Source organism: Heterocephalus glaber, unplaced genomic scaffold (genome assembly GCF_053883595.1).
Source record: "Heterocephalus glaber isolate CG9 unplaced genomic scaffold, H.glaber_assembly_v1.0 deba00001538, whole genome shotgun sequence".
Taxonomy (NCBI): Eukaryota; Metazoa; Chordata; class Mammalia; order Rodentia; family Bathyergidae; genus Heterocephalus; species Heterocephalus glaber.
The window spans coordinates 15470756-15489267 of record NW_028258333.1 but is presented as its reverse complement, the minus strand read 5'-3'; the positions used below and the strand labels follow the sequence as shown (position 1 = coordinate 15489267).

At 34.9% G+C, this 18512-nt stretch overlaps 1 pseudogene; it reads left to right on the top strand.

The window, feature by feature from the left end:
- Positions 1–18049: 18049 nt before the first annotated feature.
- On the top strand, positions 18050–18179 carry LOC147824486 (U4 spliceosomal RNA; annotated as a pseudogene).
- The last annotated feature ends 333 nt before the right edge of the window (positions 18180–18512 follow it).

Here is an 18512-nt window from a genome sequence, read left to right as displayed (position 1 = left end):
ACACCCTGAGCCTCCAGAACTATGAGCTAAATAAATCCTTTTCTTTATAAATTAGCTAGGCCAAGTATGTCATTATAGTAATGGCGAACTTACACAATCCATAGGATAAATGTGGAGAAGTTATTCCACAATCTGTCACAGACTGTAAGCTTTTCATTTGCAGTTCTAGATCATAAAATGCTTAATGTATACAAACTTATGGAATTGACTTGGGTAAATTTCTATTCTTTGCCCCTCCACACTTGACACATACAAATCTTGGAGCTAGGAGTAGGGGAAAAAATCTCAAATTAAAGGTCTAATTGGTGGTGTTATTTGTAAGCATGCACACATGGGAGGAGAAAATAATTGAGAATATTCCCCACCAGTGGAAAATGAAATATAAACAAGGTAGTTGTCTCAAAAGGTTAAACTAATAAACCTAGGCCTACTTTTAATTTTTAACTGTTTTCATCTTTGTTGTGATTTTATCACCAAGTTATAGTGCAATTTTTAAACTTGATTTTTGTTTTCCAAAATATTGGATAGAAAAATAGAAACTATGAAAAATAAAAAGAATCAGAACCTTGGTGGCCAGGCTTAAAACAATCAGGAAGTTACACTATCATTGTATAAACCTACTGCAGAAAACAAATTTTCTTTATCACCTGTTCTCTATTTTTAAAATTTTATTTTCCAAGTAGTTAATACATGAGGTATCATTTTTAAAATTTACTAATCTACAAAAAGTTAATGATTGAAGCAAAGACTCTCTTCCAAAATAAAATACAAAATGGATTTATAATAATTACACAGATAATCTGATTAATATTTGTATTGATGACTATTTGAGACTATTGAACTCATCACAAAGCATCAACCACAATAGTTTCACTGTATATTAATGTGTCTATATTCCCTATTATGAAGACACTAAATTTAAAGGCAATTAAAAATCCGAGTAAGATAAAGAACTTTACAGAGAAGAATTGCAATGTCTAGAAATTATTTTTTCAAAAGTTTAGAAGAATATGTAGACACGGTATCCATAGTTATTTGATTCATAAGTGTCTCAGGGAGAATCTACAAAATGAAATAAAAGGTTGGCTAAGGGGTTCTAATAATGAAAGCATATTCTTCTTCATTTATAGATGGAATTATATCTTGATAAACTCATTCACTGTAAACTGAAACTATCCTAAATCAAAACTGCACTTAATACACATAACCTACTGGGCATCGTGGCATAGAAGCAAAGGACACTTCAGAGCACTCTCTGTTTAACCTAGAGTAAGGCTGACCGAGAGCTGCGGTGAGTTCTCACTGCCCAGCACTGCGACGCTACTGTTCCTCATGCCAGCCCCGGAAAGTCCACATTTGCAAACTCAAAGTGCCGATATTATTGAATGTACTTAGTTTTGGCACCATCATAAAGATGAAGAATTGTTAAGTTCAATGAAGGCAGAGATTACACCGTAATACAAAACCGCTGGTACACCTTAAGCATTTGAATTAAAGAACAGAATCGAAAATATTATGTGCATTTTACATGTAAATGCTAAAGGATAGTGTATTAGTGGTTAAAAGAGCTTGCAGTGGTGGGGCAAGTATCCTCAAAAGACTGCTCATGCTCGGAATCAGATTAAATGCAGGACACAAAAATTTGCAAGATTTCTCTCCATGGCCGCCCACACAGTCAAATGTAGAAGAGTGCAAAAGATCTGGTGGTGCTCTGGAGATCCAAAGGATCAGTGGCCGGGAGCCCACTGCAATATTCTGTACAAGTCCGCTAAAAAAGTCAGTCTGCGCTGGCAGGGTAAGGCCGGTGTTGGGAGCTGAAGAATCTGCGCTGAAAGAAAGCCAGAAAAAGATGCTAAAGGTTTAAGGCAAAGTTGAGAGCTCCTCCAAAGAGAGCAGCGGCTGTCCTTGGTGACAGCGAGGACTGGAGCTCCCCCAAGAGAACAGCCAAAGCTCCTCGGGGGAAAATCAGCTGAAACTCTGCCTTCCTAGTCTCCCTTTTAACCATTCCAACCATGCTGACTCAATTCAGCCAGATGGACATGCCTCACTCAAGTTGACAATTAGTCACTTAATCACCACAATATTCACTGGCATTTGAGGTGGCAGCAAATACTCACTTTATGGCAACTATTTTAAAGAGGTGATCTATACAGTTCTGATTAGTTTCATGAAACCCATTAAGGACAAATAACTGAAGCAATATACTCTAGCATTTCAATAAACAAACCCCACTGAATAAGTCATGAAAGAGTGTTCAAGAAGTGTGACATTGTTCTTTGAGTCAGTTTACAGGCATCTCCAAAGCAATAGAGTAACTCCTCAAAAATTAATTTCTAAAGTACCTATCCCTAAGTGTTTGTTGCTCTGTTATGGCTTGTATCTAGATGTCTGCAAAGTCTCATGGGTTCCTAGGTGGGGAACTGTATTAGGGTATGTGAATATGGATTCAGAGTATGATGCTGGGATAACAGGTGTGAGGCTAGGATAAAGGATGCCTCATCCTGGGTGTGGGTGGCACCACCCAAAAGGTGAATAACCGGGAAGAAATAAAAGTGGCAGAAGGAAGGTAGGCTTCCTGCTGCTAACTCACTTCTTCTGTCACTGCTGCTGTTGCTGCAGCTTCCTGCCTGCTGACATTTTGCCACAGACTGCTTCTCCACGGATTCCCCCACTGCTATGACACCCTGCCCTGTAAACAGCCAACTATGGACAGAAACCTCTACAAACTAAGAGTTGAAATAACTGTTTCAACTTTGGGTGCCTTGTATTTTGTCTCAGCAATGAGGAACTAAGATACTCTCTATCCATGTAATTCACGGTTTCATGGCTGTTTCAATAAATAAGAGAGAGCTACTGTAACCAGAGATGTTGATAATGATTATGATAATATGAAATATGAAACTCCCTGGAAGGTTCTGGCTCTCTAATAAAGCAAAAGATTTAATGAATAGGGTTGTTGTCATGCTTAAATTAGTTATGATGAATAAAGACTTTCTAATACTTAGTAAACACCATACATGTGTTAGCTGTTGTAACTGATGTCATAGGAAGTATGTTTTTGTGTGTGTTAGTATCCCAAAATCTTTATTTGCTTCCTCACTATGATTCCTTGTGCAATATCTTTCCAAAGAGAGTTAATATAATCCAAAACATTCTCCTATGACCTACCATTCTATCAAATACCAATTGATACAATGTCACTTTACTACAAAACCTTTTATCTACCAACAAATCTCCATTACACTTAAATTTATTTTTCCTACCATGTGCCTCTTTCCTTCTGATCTCAATACAAAACAAGTCCAAATATATCTCATCTGAGTGTTTGTTCTTGCAATCTCCCTTCATATTTCTCAAATCTTCATATAACTTATTTTACCATTTTTTAATTTGAGTTTATGGACAAGCTCCTAGGTATATACTACACAAAAATTCTCCCTCTCCAGTACCTTATCCTCAAAAGCAATTATTTCTCTCTGAGATTTTCTTATTTAGAAGAATCATTATTTTCACATGTCTCCCTTTACTCACTTACAGTTTAGTTTTATTATACTATAATTTAATTTTACCCCCAAAAGTATATTGAGTAGATAACATTAACTCTTTAGTTTGGAAAATTATAAAGACTTTTCTTACAGACGTATGATTAAAGTATGTTTCACCTTACACTTCAAGACCAGTGATTTCATACCTGTCCAGAAGACTGGTAAAATGTTCAATCCTGTTTCTACTGTAAAAAATTTGAATAATACATGTAAGAGGAAATTTTACTGGATGTGTTCCACAGCTTCCTGTTACCTATATGTAACACAATTATCTTGAACCTAGAAAATCCTAAATGTATATCCTTTATTCCTCCCAAGAAACTTTGCTTCTTAATATTTTCTCAGTGTCAACTTGTGGACCTATAGAAATTTTTTTCTATTCATTCCATAAAGCATTGCTATGTCCTAATACTTCATCTACCATTTTTTCTTTTTTTTATTTCTCCTATCTCTCAAAATATCATGCTCCTAGATCTCCCAGTATTGTAGGCTAGAGTTTTTCAAATTTCTTCTCAACCTCCATGCTAAAATAATCAATTACATTTTTAAATTTTTCATATTCCTGACTTTTAATTCTTTATATGCAAATTAACATTTTTGCTTCTTTCTCCAGCGTAAAGGTTTTATTTATCTTGACCTGTCTTCTTCTCCTTCCTCACTTATATCCATGATTGCTGCATAATATTGTAAGTATCACAACAATTCTAGGATTTATTGGATATCCATGTCCTTTAGTCACCTTTTCATGGCTGAAATAAAACACCAGACACCCACAACTTACAAGTGGAGAGATTATTTTGGCTCATGAATATAGCATATAGTCCTCCGCATCACATAAGAAAAACTACATGGTGGAAGGGTCTGGGTGGAGGAATGCTCCTTTCATCATTGCAACCAGAGGAAAAAGGGAGAATCTTGGAAGAAATAATCTTTGAGATCATGCCCTCCAGTGACCCAACTCTTCCAACCAGACACTCTCTTGTAACAGCAAGTCAACTATGGTCCAATTACCTTCCAATAGCCCTGCTTCTGAGCATACAAGGCTTTTTCTGGACAATCTAAATCTAAATGATATCATTCCAACCCTGTCCCTTAAAAGACTCATGCACATGTCTTCATGAAAAATGCATTTAATCCATCTCTAAGAGTCATCAAAATTTTAATAGTTCCAGCATTACTGGAATTTTCATGTCCAAAATCTTCTCTGAGACTCAAGGCAAACCTTAAACTGTGAACTTCTGTAAAAATCAAAAAAGAAAGTTAAACACAGCAAGCATACAGTGGCACAGTATGAACATTTCCATTTCAAAGGGAAAAATAGGGGGATAGAAAGAAAAGAGACCAAGGCAAGACCAAATCCAACCATAACAGACATTAAATCATTTGTAGCTCCATGTTCAGCATACAGGGTCCTTATAATAGTATAATAATAGGAGGATTTTAGTTACTAGTAGGAAAACAGAAGAAAGAGATTAGAATGATGAGAAGAAAAGATTTGTAACCAAGGATTGCAAGCTTCCTGTAGGAATTGGAGAAGGGTTTTTTTGTTTTTGTTTTTGTTTTTTGCTAGGTACATTTTTAGACATTTATGTATGGTAAGATTTGGTTGGATTGAGTAATAATTTCATCTTTACTTCACTGGATGCTCTAACAATTTCCTACCCATCCTGCATTACCCATTTTAAAATTTTATTTTATCCCATTCCCTCTCAAGCTCTCTTGCCTCCCTATGTACAGAAGCTTTGTTTCCATTTTTTCTCCTATTTGCATAATTTTTCTTGTTGCTTCCCTTTCTTTCTCCCTCCCTCTTCTCTGTTCCCATTTCCATTTGAATGATTTCTTCCCATTTCCCAACATCCATTGTGCATCTCAGCTCTTATTTCTAGATTAAGTTTCTCACACCAATGAAACAATGTGGTATTTAAACAAATGTGTCTAATTTATTTCACTTAAGAGTATGGTCTGAACGTCCATCCACTTAGCTTAACTATAAATGTCTGAAGTGCATCCTTCTTTATGGCGGAGTAGTATCCAATTGTATAAAAAAACCACATCTTCTTTATCCACACATCAGTGATGGGCATTTGGGCTGTTTCTAGGATTTAGCTATTACAAACTGTGCTGCTATAAACATGGGTGTGCATATATAGCTATGGTATGATGTTTTTAATTATTCTGGGAAGATACCAAGAGGAGGTATAGCTGAGTCCAAAGGAACCTCTATTTTTAGTTCTTTGAGAAATCTCCACACTGATTTTCACACTCGTTGCACCAGTCTACACTCCCACCAGCAGTGAAAAAGTGTTTCTTTTTCTCCACAGCACCTTCAGTATTTGTTATTGGTTTAGTGCTTAATATCAACCATTCTTTTTGGAGTGAAATGGAATCTCAGTATTATTTTAATTTTCATCTCTAAAATGAGCAGTGATTTTGAACATTTTTTCATATATTTGTTTGCCATTTCTAATTCTTCATCTGAGAAGTGTCTTTTTATTTCAGATGCCCATTTTTGCATTGGGTCTTTAAATTAGGTGGTTTGTTTTTTTGAATTCTTTTTATATTCTAGATAATAGTTCTTTATCTGAATAGCTGGCAAAAATTATTTTCCCACTCTGTGGGTTGACTCTTCACTCTGTTGGTGGTTTCTCTTGCTGTGCAAAAATTTTTCATGAGATGAGGTCCCAGTTGTTGAATCTTTGTAGTACTTCTCCTGTCATCTGAGTTTTGTTCATGAAGTCTTTGCCTATTCTTATGTTCTCAAGCATTCTACCTATTCTCTCTTCCAGCAGATTTAGTGTTTCTGTTTTAATATTTAGATCTTTGATTCATTTTGATTTTAGGTTAGTGTGTGGTGTAAGATATGGGTCTAGTTTTAATATTTGGCATGTGGAAAGCCAATTTTTCTAGCACCATTTATTAAAGAGGTTATCTTTCTTCCAGTGAAGGTGTTTGGCTCCTTTGTCAAAGATAAGGTGATTGAGTATGTTTGAAGTTGTTTCTGCATCCTCTAGTCTGTTTCATTGATACTCAGGTCTCTTCTTTTGCCAGTAACATGCTGTTTTTATCACCATAGCTTTGTAGTATAATTTAAATTCATGGATTGTGATGCACCCTGTTTTGCCTTTATTGCCTAGAATTGCCTTTGCTATTCTAGTTCTATTCGGGTTTCAAATGAATTTTAGGATTGTTTTTCTAATTCTGTAAGATATCCTCTTGGGATTTTGATTGGGATTGCATTGAATCTGTATAACAATTTTGGAAGTATGGACAGCTTCAATATATTGGTTCTGCCTATTCAAGAACAAGCTACCTCTTTACATTTTCTGATATCCTCTTGCCTCTCCTTTTTCAGAGTACTACAGTCTTCAATTCAAAGATTTTTTACTTCCTTCATTAGATTCATTCCTAGATATTTCATTTTTTGGATGCTATTGTGAAAGGGGTTGTTTTTCTAATTTCTCTCTCCATTAGTCTGTTATGTGTTTATAGGATGGTTATTGATTATTGAGTGTTGACTTTGTATCCAGCTATGGCACTGAATTTGGTTATCAAATGTAAAAGTCTTTTGGTAGTTTTGGGGGTCTTCTATGTATAGTATCGTGTCATCTGCAAATAATGACAATTTCAATTCTTTCTTTTCTATCCTTATTCCTTTTATTTCTTTCTCTTGTCTAATTGCTCTAGCTACTGTTTCTGGAACTATATTGAACAAGAGAGGTGACAGTGGACATCCTTGTCTTATTCCTGATTTTAGAGTGATAGTTTTCAGTTTTTGTCCATTTAATATGATGTTGGCTATTGGTTTGTCTTAGATGGTTTCAATCAGATTGAAATAAAGATCATCTGTACCAATTTTCTGTGGGGTTTTTATCACGAATGAGTGTTGGCCCTTGTTAAATGCTTCTCCTGCATCTATTGAGGAGGTCATATAGTTTTTGTCCTTTGCTCTGTTAATATAGTGTATTACATTTTTTGATTTCCATATGTTGAATAATCCCTGCATCCATTGGATGAATCCAACTTGGTCATGGTCTGTAATCTCCTTGATGATTTGCTGCATTCTGTTTGCAAATATTTTATTAAGGATTTTTGTACCTATCTTCATTATGGAGTTTGGCCTGTAATTCTCCTTTTTGGTTGGATCCTTCTCTAGTTTTGGAATCAGGGTGATGCTTGCTTCCAGGAAGGAATCTGGGAGTACTGCTTCCCTTTAAATTTCATTAAAGAGTTTAAACAGTAGTGCCAATAACTCTCTCTACATGTCTTGTAGAATTCAGCAGTGAATCCATCAGGGCCAGGGATTTCCTTTGTTAGTTTTCTAATGACATATTCAATTTCATTAGCAGATATTGGTTTATTTAGACTTTCTATATCTTCTTGATTCAGCTTTGGTAATTCACATGTATTTAGGAATCTGTCCATTTCTTCTATCTTTTCCATCTTATTGTAATACAGGTTCTCGAAGTAGGTATTGATGATCTTCTGGATCTCTGCAGGATCTGTTGTGATTTCACTCTTTTTATTCCTGATTGCATGGATTTGAGTCTTTCCTTTTTTGATAAGGTTGGCTAAGGGTTTGTCAATTTTATTTAATCTTTCAAAAAACCAACTCTTTGATTCATTGATTCAGGAAATGGGTTATTTCCCTGGAGATTCTAGAAGAATCAAATCTACAGATGCCATAATTTTACTAGTATGAGGTAAATGTAATATCACAGAGTTTCAAAAGTGTAGGACAATAATTATATATTATTTTTTCACTGTGTTGTATTTATTACAGCAGCAATGGGAAAGTAATACAGAAAGTTTATTCACAATCAATTTGGGGATCACAATCTGTCACTATTTTACCCAGTGCTGAACTGTGGGTTTCACTTTTCATACAGTGCATGATTGCTAGAAATGATACCTTCCAAAATTTTTGTATGTTATTTGAGAATCCTGAGTTGTAATTTGAGGTTCTTTTCTATTCTATTTTATGATAATTGGAATAAAATATCAACCATGTATATATTCCCTTCCTACTAAAGCACAATAAAATGACTGAAAAGAACATTTTCATTCTTTCTCCAAATTGGAAGTTTATTGAATTAAATATTAGGATTAGAATTGCAAAATTTTAGATAATATTTTATCTTGTGAGAGTTAATTCCATCTCTTCATAAATAGCAGCAAAGATACTGTCTTTTTTTCCATTAAGTTTATTGGTACATTTTAGGTATACAATACAGTTACATTCATCATTGGGATCTTGGGCCTTTATATGATGTATCTTGGTTCTTATTTTTTCCTCATTCCCCTGCCCTTCCTTCAACCCCTCCACCTTTTCCTATTTACAAAGACATTGTTTCCATTTTTTCTTTTTCTCATATATTTTTGTTTCCTACTTTCCTTTCCCCTACCCCTCCCACTTCCTCTACTCCTTTAGACCCTTTCTTCCTATTTCAGAATATCAGTTATAAATATTGATCCTTATTTACACTTTTAGTTTTTCACACCAGAGAAACTATTCATTATTTAAATGTCTCCTATTTATTTCACTTGAGTATGGCCTCAATGTACATCCAGTTAGTTATAAATGTCTCTAGTTTCTCATTCTTTATGGCTGAGTAGTACTCCATTAAAAAAAAAACACCTCTTCTTTATCCAGTCTCCAGTTGATGGGCACTTGGGCTGTTTCTAAATTTTGGCTATTACAAACTGTGCTGCTATGAACATGGGTGAGCATATATCACTGTGGTATGATTCTTTTGATTCTTTTGGGAAAATACCCAGCAGAGGAACAGCTAGATCAAATAGGACCTCTAATCCTAGTTTTGTGAGGTGTCTCCATAGTGATGCCCACAGTGTTTGCACCAGTCTGCTCTCCTACCAGCAATGGAGAAGGGTTCCTTTCTCCCCACAACCCCACCAGCATGTATTGGTTGATTTCTTGATATGAGCCATTCTTTCTGGAGTGAGGTGGAATCTCAGCACTGTTTTCATCTGCATCTCTCAAATGACCAGTGATGTTGAACATTTTTTCATATGTTTATTTGCTGCTTTTACTTCTTTGTCTGAGAAATGTACAGACACTGTCTGGAAACTTGTTAATGAATATCCTTGAAGACACAATTTTGAAGGCAAGATTTTAAAACTTGCAAGAGTTTTATTAGAAGAAAAGCCTATAAAACAAATGGAGAGGTAATATGAAAAGGCTGAATCCTGCATCAAAGTGTTATGTAAGTTTGTACCAGTAAAGTAGAAGAAACAGAAAGTTTGGGTGAAAAGTTCAGTCATCACTGAGAACACTGGGATTTCTTGAGTGTATGACATGTGATTCCCAGGAACTGGCCCACTTCCCCACTGTGATAGGCCTGATCTCCATTTAAGTCCAATGAAGAATTTCCCCAAGTACAGCAGGAATGGCCTTGTGCTTTGATGTCTGTGAGATGTATATTCATGATCTTCATAGGTAGCAGAAACAGAAATCAAATCATATCTTCCCAGACAAATTATTCAGAGGGTCAAGTGGAACAAAGTAAATGAGCGCATGCTGCCAGTGATTGATTTTTACTCATCATTTTAAGACCACCATATTGGAGAAAGTCACAAAGTTTGGTTAAATTGCTTCAGACTTAAAGTAGGGAAACCTGAATTTTTAAAACACAACTCTAAATCTCTTTGAATTATAGTACCTCCCAAGAAATAACTTTTTATTTTCATTTAAGTTATATATTTTCTTTAATAGATATTGATTTATTTAAATAGTAACAAAGCTAATAAACACATTTTATCTCTTGTTTAGTAGATAAACAGATATACATATACAAAAAAACAAATACACAAATTTCTGTGTAGTATTCCCTTCTGGAAAGACCAATTTTCCCTTCCTGCCTATGTCTGTTTATATGAATTTATTCCTCTTTCTGCCGAGTTACTCTTACAAAGAGACATTGACACAGTATTTTTCTCAATGCTGCAGTTGGAAAAAAAATCTTTTTTTGCGGAAGAAAATCTTTCTACCGAAGAAAGTCTTTTTCTGCTGACTGTCAGTCAGTGCGCATGGGAGTAATAAATTTAGATTATGAGTCCTAAAGAAAGGCGGCTGCAATATCGGATATCAAAACTGTAATAATTTTATGTTACTTTGTCACTGTTTGGTATTTGTTACAACCACAAAAGGAATCTAACACAGAAAGTTTATTCAAGGTCAATTTGGGTATCATAATTGGTCGCTATTTTCCCAGCACCTAACTATGGATTATCTATCTGTCTGTCTGTCTATCTATCTATCTATCTATCCATCTATCTGGATTTACAAATTAAGCTTACTATGGCCACCTGAAGATTCAGATGTGCAAAAGGACTGTCTGGGCACTGGAGATCTGAAGCATCCAGTCAAAGTTTGAAGGCCTGGAGCTCACTGCACAGTCCCATGTGAATCCATATCAGAAAGCTGAATGGTCTGTCCTGGAAGGCCAGAAAACTTGGCACTGGAAGCCAGGAGATGAATATCCAAGGTGAAAGTGAAGATGGGAGATCCTGTGAGGAAATAGAAATAAGTCTTTTTTTTTTCTTTCCTTTTTTTATTCCATTCAGGCTATACATCTATTAGTTGGTGCCACTCATACCCAGGGTGGTTCTTCCATCTTCATTAAATCCATGCATTTACACCCAGAACTATGCTAAGCCAACCTGTTGGATTTTTCTTACTCAAATTGCCTCAGCAGTTAGCTATCAAAAGAACTAATACAGTATTCTATGTACCTTGCTCCTAAAACTAGATAAGGAGTATATTACTACTATTATATCGGATTGTTCTTTAAATAGAGTAGCATTCATTAAAGGACACCAAAAAGAAATAAACTGGTGAACCACAAATAGTGAAACAAAAGTAAAAACAAAGCATATAGTTTTCCATCCTAAAGGAACTCTAGAACAGATAATCTGTACATATGGATGTAATAAATTATCACTAACATCCCTGGTAAAGTTTTGGTAATTTATTCAAAATATTTTACACCAGACATATTCAATTTTCCTCCAATTCTTCCACCTGTTCAGACAAATTAGCTCATGCTGGTAAAAATAAAACAAACAATTCAGAAAGAATCAGTCATCACTGAATTTATTAAGGTAATGTTACTTCAGCTGAGGAATGTCATCATCTTTTCCAAAGAGTACATGTATCTCCTATAAAGGTATTTCTTTAAAATGCCTAGAGAGCTGCCTGCTACACATAATTTGGATATAAAATATTGTAGCCTAAATAAATAATGTAATATAGCTATTTATTAAATGATGCAATTAAAAATTAAATTTAATTGCTTGCTTTTTTAGAATTCAGGATGCACAAAATAAACAACCCACTTAGAATATTAGCCCATAACAGTCAGGGTTTATATATTATCTTGTTAACTTTCTTTATTTAATTATGTCCACATACCAACATACATGTTAGAACAATCCACAGAGAGATCATATTGTAGAAATGCATGTATAACACTGGAAATTTTAAAAAATTGCTGAGTTCATACTCTGTGTGTAGGTCTTAGAACCTGGTGATACAACAATAAATAAAGAAAAATCTCCTACCACCGATAACAGAAAATTATAAAATTCATTATGTACTAAAAATATCCCAATAAGTTTAGTGAAAGCATAAAGAAAGGGAAGGTAGCAGAAACTTCCATAGAGTGAGTGACAGAAGATGTGCATTCCCTCAAAGTAAATGGTGAGACACACCAGAAAAAAAGTCCTCAAGAAAGAAGATCCACTTTTTAAGCCAATGTTGGAAAAAGCATCCTACCATGTTTTGTATGTTCCATTCTTTTCATTGTTATATTATTCAGCTGTCCGGTGGCTGGGACAAAACGGTCACAACTTGGAGGAGAGGTTTATTTTTGGCTCCCATTTTTAGAGGATTCAGTCTGGAGTCAACCAGCTCCAAAGCAGAAGTTTCATTGTGTAATGGTGTTCTGAGCAAAGCTGCTCAGTTTTGGTGGCAAAGTAACAGAGCTTTCCAGAAAGCGAGGGGGAAGTGACCATCCATCCACGCCTCAATGAGCCACTCAGATATAACCAGAAATGTGCTCCATTTCTTTTCTGAACTGCTTCCGAGCCAATCAATTTGAAACAATTAAACAACACTCAAGGCACATAGTCCATGACATCCAAATACAGCTCTTTAAATCACATTCAGTATATAAATAAAGGCAATAATATGTTAGCAATTCTGCCTACCATATTACAACTATCCTGCAATAATGTAATAATAATTTCCTTAAGTCACAACAGTCTCTGCATTTTTCAAAACTCCAAATCACAGTTGGTTCTGAGGCTCTGAGACTGAAGGCAAATTCTTAGCTTTGACCATTTGTAAAAACTCAAAAAAAAAAATTTATATATCCTCAACAAACAATGGCACAGTGTTAATATTCTCATTTCAAAAGAAAGAATATGAGGATAGAAAGAATCAGATCAAGAAAGACAACCCAGCAGGGCAACATTAAGTCCTATAGTTCCATGTCTGGCATCTGTGGCACATGGTGAGGAGGTGGGGAGTTCTAAAGTGCATGGATAACCTCGTGGCCTTGGCAGTAGTATGTGTCATGGGCTGGCTCCACTCCCTGTCTGCAGCTTTCCTATCTGCAAATGATATTCCACATTCCTGTAATCTGTAAATTCTTGGGTTACCCAAGAACTGTAACTTTATATTCCTTCACTGGGCTTCAAATACAGCTCTCTCAAGACCTCTTGCCTGGCCTCCCATGGCTTTCTTTGAAATGTGGTCGGGTGTCTCCCTGATTTCAAACTCATACATTCTACATGGTAATAAAAGTAGCATTGTATAAATGATGCAAAGCTCTGCTGTCAGTGAGAGCAGTAGCCAGGCCTTCTTGGGCCATAGCTGTAGTGACTTTTGAGTGTAGAATGGCTACACACAGTGAAATGAATTCCAGGGAACTAATTCTCTAGGATGACCTTCTTAATGAAGAGGTTCTTTTAACAATTGAAAATATTCCACTTTTGCACCCTTGAGCATTCAGTAACAGATAGTTTGCTGAATTTTGACATGTTCTCAAAGTACCTTATCCTTTTTCTTGTCTCTGTATACAGTAATTGGTTCCTTTATAATTCACTAATCTCTTTTGCAGCCACATCTCTTTTGGCCTTAAATTTATACATTTTTTACAAAGGAAATGGACCAAGCTCCCATTTTCAGAGATTTCCACTAGCCAACATTTTTTCTGGGATGATAGTAACAGTAACTGACTTGGTGTTTTTAGGAAGCACTCCAGACTTACAGAGTGAAGGAGACAGCCTTAAAATCCTCCTCTGTTTGACCTAAATTTAAGCAGGCTTCTTCCTTCCTCCTAGAGGCACCCCCTTCAAATAATGCATCAAAGAGGATAGTGGGTCTCAGTCTCCTGGTTTCTGTGAGAGGGTAGGAGATGCACTCCTGATGCATTGCTCCAATTTGTAAAACTAGTGTCTACCATAGAGAGAGGAGAAAGTTTACTTTTCCTTAGGGTAAGGTCAGTTAGCAAACGGATGGCTTATAGCTTCCACTCCTTCCAGTGCTAGTTCTGAAATTTCCTAGCCTTTTGTCTCCATGGAGTACCTGGACATGGTCCGGGCTTTCTACTTAATTGTTGGTCATATAATAAACTTATGTCTATTTAATATTCAGATATTTTTCTTTAGCAATGGTAGATTGTAAGTCTATATGTGACAGCTAGACTTCTGAGGGAATAGCTTCTATCAGACCCATCAAAAAGAAATGTTTTATCTCTACACTGAGTATACTCTGTGAGGTCCCATTCTGACTCAGTCAAATAGTATGTGCTCATCTTTTACTGAAGCCTAAATACTGCATACTAGAGCCTGAGCTTTAGGGTGGGGAAGGTCTGAGTTCTCAGAAAAAAAAAAAATACTTCTAGTATTTTAAACATAACAGCAATTTCAGTTGCACTGTGTGTCAATTAAGAAATTTATTTTTGTTTGCTTACAAGGAAATCATTAGTTGCAAATTTGAACTCATCAAGGAGTATTCCTTGATGTTTAAAAATATAGAGATAATTATATGAATAATTATGACTACTAACATTAAATGAAATTATAGAGAAAAGATTCATAGAGTGTCAAAATTAAAAGAGCTATTTAAGTGGCATTTTAAAAAATCATATGGTGTGAGTGCAAAATGAATTTTCCAATTTTTCCTAGCCAGGACTAGGTCTCCATATGTATCTTCAGGACCTGGAAAGCTAGCTACAGTACACCAGGCATTGCAGGTGGTAAGAAAATATGTCAAATGGCTTACTCTGTCATTTTCATCTGCTGATCCTTGTTTAAATCCCTCAAATTATGTATCTCCAATGCAGTGAGTTTTCAAATGATGTTTTGAAAAATATATTTGGAAAATAATACCTCCCTACCTCATGCTGCCTGACTAATTAACACATGCATTTTCCCCACAGGAAATTATATTTTCTCAAACCATACATCCATACTGTGTTTTGAATATTATTCATAAAATTATTACTTAAATTAATTAAGAGTGCATTCATACAGTACACTAGAATTGCTCATTATCATGTTTAAAATGCAGTAATCAGAATTAAGCACAATGACCTAGAAACTTCTGAGCAGAGGTGATGTGTGCGGAGAAATAACTCTTACTCAGTTGAGTTCTGCTTTATTTCAGGCTGAACTTTCCTGATTAGTGTTCTTGAAATCCACATCACAGACTAACTCATTTTGAATTTAATGTCCTGTAAATCACTGAAACATTTTGCCACGTGCTTGTTTTAACTCAATACTTAACATCTCTTACAACTGGGATCTAAGTATGGCATCTTCCACGTGTGCATTTCTACTATGTTTAATTTGTTCGATTCAGCCAATCATTGCAGGTTAGAAAGATCATTTCTGGATTGCAATTGCTCCGCAGCACGTTCACCAGCCCTTCCAGCTCTCAGTGACCTACAGATTTAGTGAACACAGGAGCTTGCTCTCACAGAAGTTCACCCAGGTTACTGATTAAAATGATGACTAGGATGCTACCGAAGACACATCTCTCAGTCTTCCGTTCAATGTGAAATTAGTTTTGCTATCTTTTCTGCTATTTTTATTTTGATGCATTATTAATATACTGATTAGTAGTTGCTTCACATTACAAAATAGTACATTGTAATGGTAGATTGGCGATAAACAGTACTCTTTGTTAAAAAGATTAAAAAATGATTGTCTCATTGATTTCTTATGTGGCTTATGTAGAAGTTCTAAAAGCAAAAAAATAATCAGTTTTAATAAAGTAGAAGTAACAATTTACTCTAAGATATTTTTCCTAAAATCCTGGATACACATCCATGTTTTTATGCATATAGAAATACAGGCATTTGGGGAAGAATTGTGTTTGCATATTTTGTAAATTTCCTATAAATCTAATAGCGTGCATTTTGACCCTCTCTAAAAATGTTTAAAAAGTATCTCTTAAAGCCTAAAAAATAAATGCAATATCCCAGTGTCATCATACCCTATATGGAGATGTTCTAGTGTTTGACTACAGCACTAGGTAAGCAAAAGTGATATAGCACCATATTTTCCTGAAAACTAGACTGGATCTAATATTAATTTTGTTCCAAAGATCCAATTAGGCTTATTGTCAGGGCATGATTTATTTATTTTCATATACAACAATCTACATTTATTCATGTACAATAATCTAAATTTATTCACACACAGTTGAGAGTCTTCTTCTGGAACATCACCATAACCTTCCTAATCCTAAAATCCAGCCTGAATTTCTTGCATCTCCATTTTCTGTAAAACCCCTGGCCCCAATCTCTCATGTTCGACAACAGAGATCTCCTTAAATGAGCACTTCTTGTCCGTGTAGCCTGCTCGTAGTGCATTGGCAATACAGTTGTAAATGACTTTATATTATGACTTCTGAACCCAATTCATGATGTCTTACAAGGTAGTGTTCACAAATTTGCCATTAAATCAAGTGCTAATTGAAGACTTATAGGACAAGAGTGCCAACACAAAGGATGACAGTTAATAATGATGGTTCAAACAAAAATGACAAAAAAATGCAGACATCAAAATTCAAAAAACTTTATTTTACATGAGTACATTAAGTACATCAGTTACAGCTCACAATGTACTGAATTATGAAGATTCAAATCAGACACAACCATTTTTGTTCTTTATTAAGTGTGCATTTATTCATGCATTGTGTCTGTACTCCAGTATGTCATTTAACAATAATTCTTAAATTCATCTGTTTTCATAGGCACTTATTTACCTACCATCCAAAGGCCCCAGCTTGGGTATTTAAGAAAACTTAATTATAATTTATATTATCATTTATGTATTAATGCCAATAATATTATTTATTTATATTTAATTGTATATTAATATTATAAGTCAATGGATCTGTCACATATGGCAGTGGACATTCTAAATGTGTCTATCTGCCTAACAATTTTACTGGGACTTATTTTTGTGATAGAGCTTATATCACAAACACCCTCAAAAATCATGCTAAGGCTTGTTCTCCAATTAGGTCTTATTTTTGGGGAAATGTGACATATGGTAATCCAATGAAAGGAAAAAATAAGAAATAAGTACTACAAAGTAAACTAAGCTCATTATGTATTTTGCTTTAGATAACTTGTACTTGAAATAGATATTGTGGCCTACTTTTGTCATATTAGTATTATAACTTAAACAAGTCCATATTTAATTCTTTGTCATTTATTCTAAGTTTGATTTGCAGCTATGCTTGAGTAATGCTTCGGTTTTCTCATTTTTAAAAATGGAACAGTAAAATGATCTTAAAATAAATATTTTAAATGAATTTGTCTACTCAACTGTTTGTACTTTTAGACAATGACATGATCCTTTTATCAAAGAATAGGGCCTTAGACATTTTTCTTGTTTTGTTAACTATCCAATGCCAAGAAAACACAGAACTCAAAGGATGCCAGGGAAAAATGGGCATGATGCAGGCTTCTTAGTTTTTCTAAAGATGAAGAAAAATAAATGTAAAAAACTTTGAAACAACCTCTGTGATTCCCAGGGCTCAGAGTCTAAGAGAGGCTCTACAGACCAATGGTGGCCTAACTGACATGCACAAATGCCACCTGGAGATGAGGGGTGCGAAATCTGCCTCAGTCAACAAAGTATTTGTACAGCATACACCTCATCATCAACCCTGTACCATTTGAGAAAGATCCCAGGACTCAGTCATGGGAGTTGCTTAATCCTGTGCCAAGGATCATCATGCTGACATCCATGGAGAGCCAACACTATGATACACTTTGATAAGCCCTTGTCATTCATTTTTGGGAGTACTCTATTGTTCAGTGTCTATATGAATCACTCTGCATTAGCTAAAACACTAAATGTACAGAACTCTACTGATTTCCTATTCTGTAAATCATGGTCCAGATTTGTTATTCTCCCTTTCAGAGACAATAAATATAGTAAGTAACATATAGAAACATGTTGCTAGCTTTGCACAGTGGCAGTATTGTAGCCAATGAGGTTTATCTGAGGTGAGATTATTGCTAATTGAAACATTTTGCTAAAGTTATAAAATTGAATACAATTATAAATAAAACCAGAAGTACTTCTAAAAATCATGGCCTAAATATGAATGTGTCTATATGGTTTACACATTGCAGTTTAAATATTCCATGTATATCCTCATATAATTCTCTATTTTTTGGATTTTGTAAAGAATAATGACTCAATCTAAATTGTTATTATCTGCTGAGTTTACTATATACCCATTGTCTTTATTTTTTCATTTGAATGCCAATAAAATATGAAATAATATTATTTAAATAATCTTTTCACAATACTACCAGCAAAACCTATTTAAATAGATAACCATTTTAAGGTTACTTTGTACAAAATAGTATCTTTCTCTCTAAGCATCACAATAATGAATCTTTCAATGGTAACCTCCTG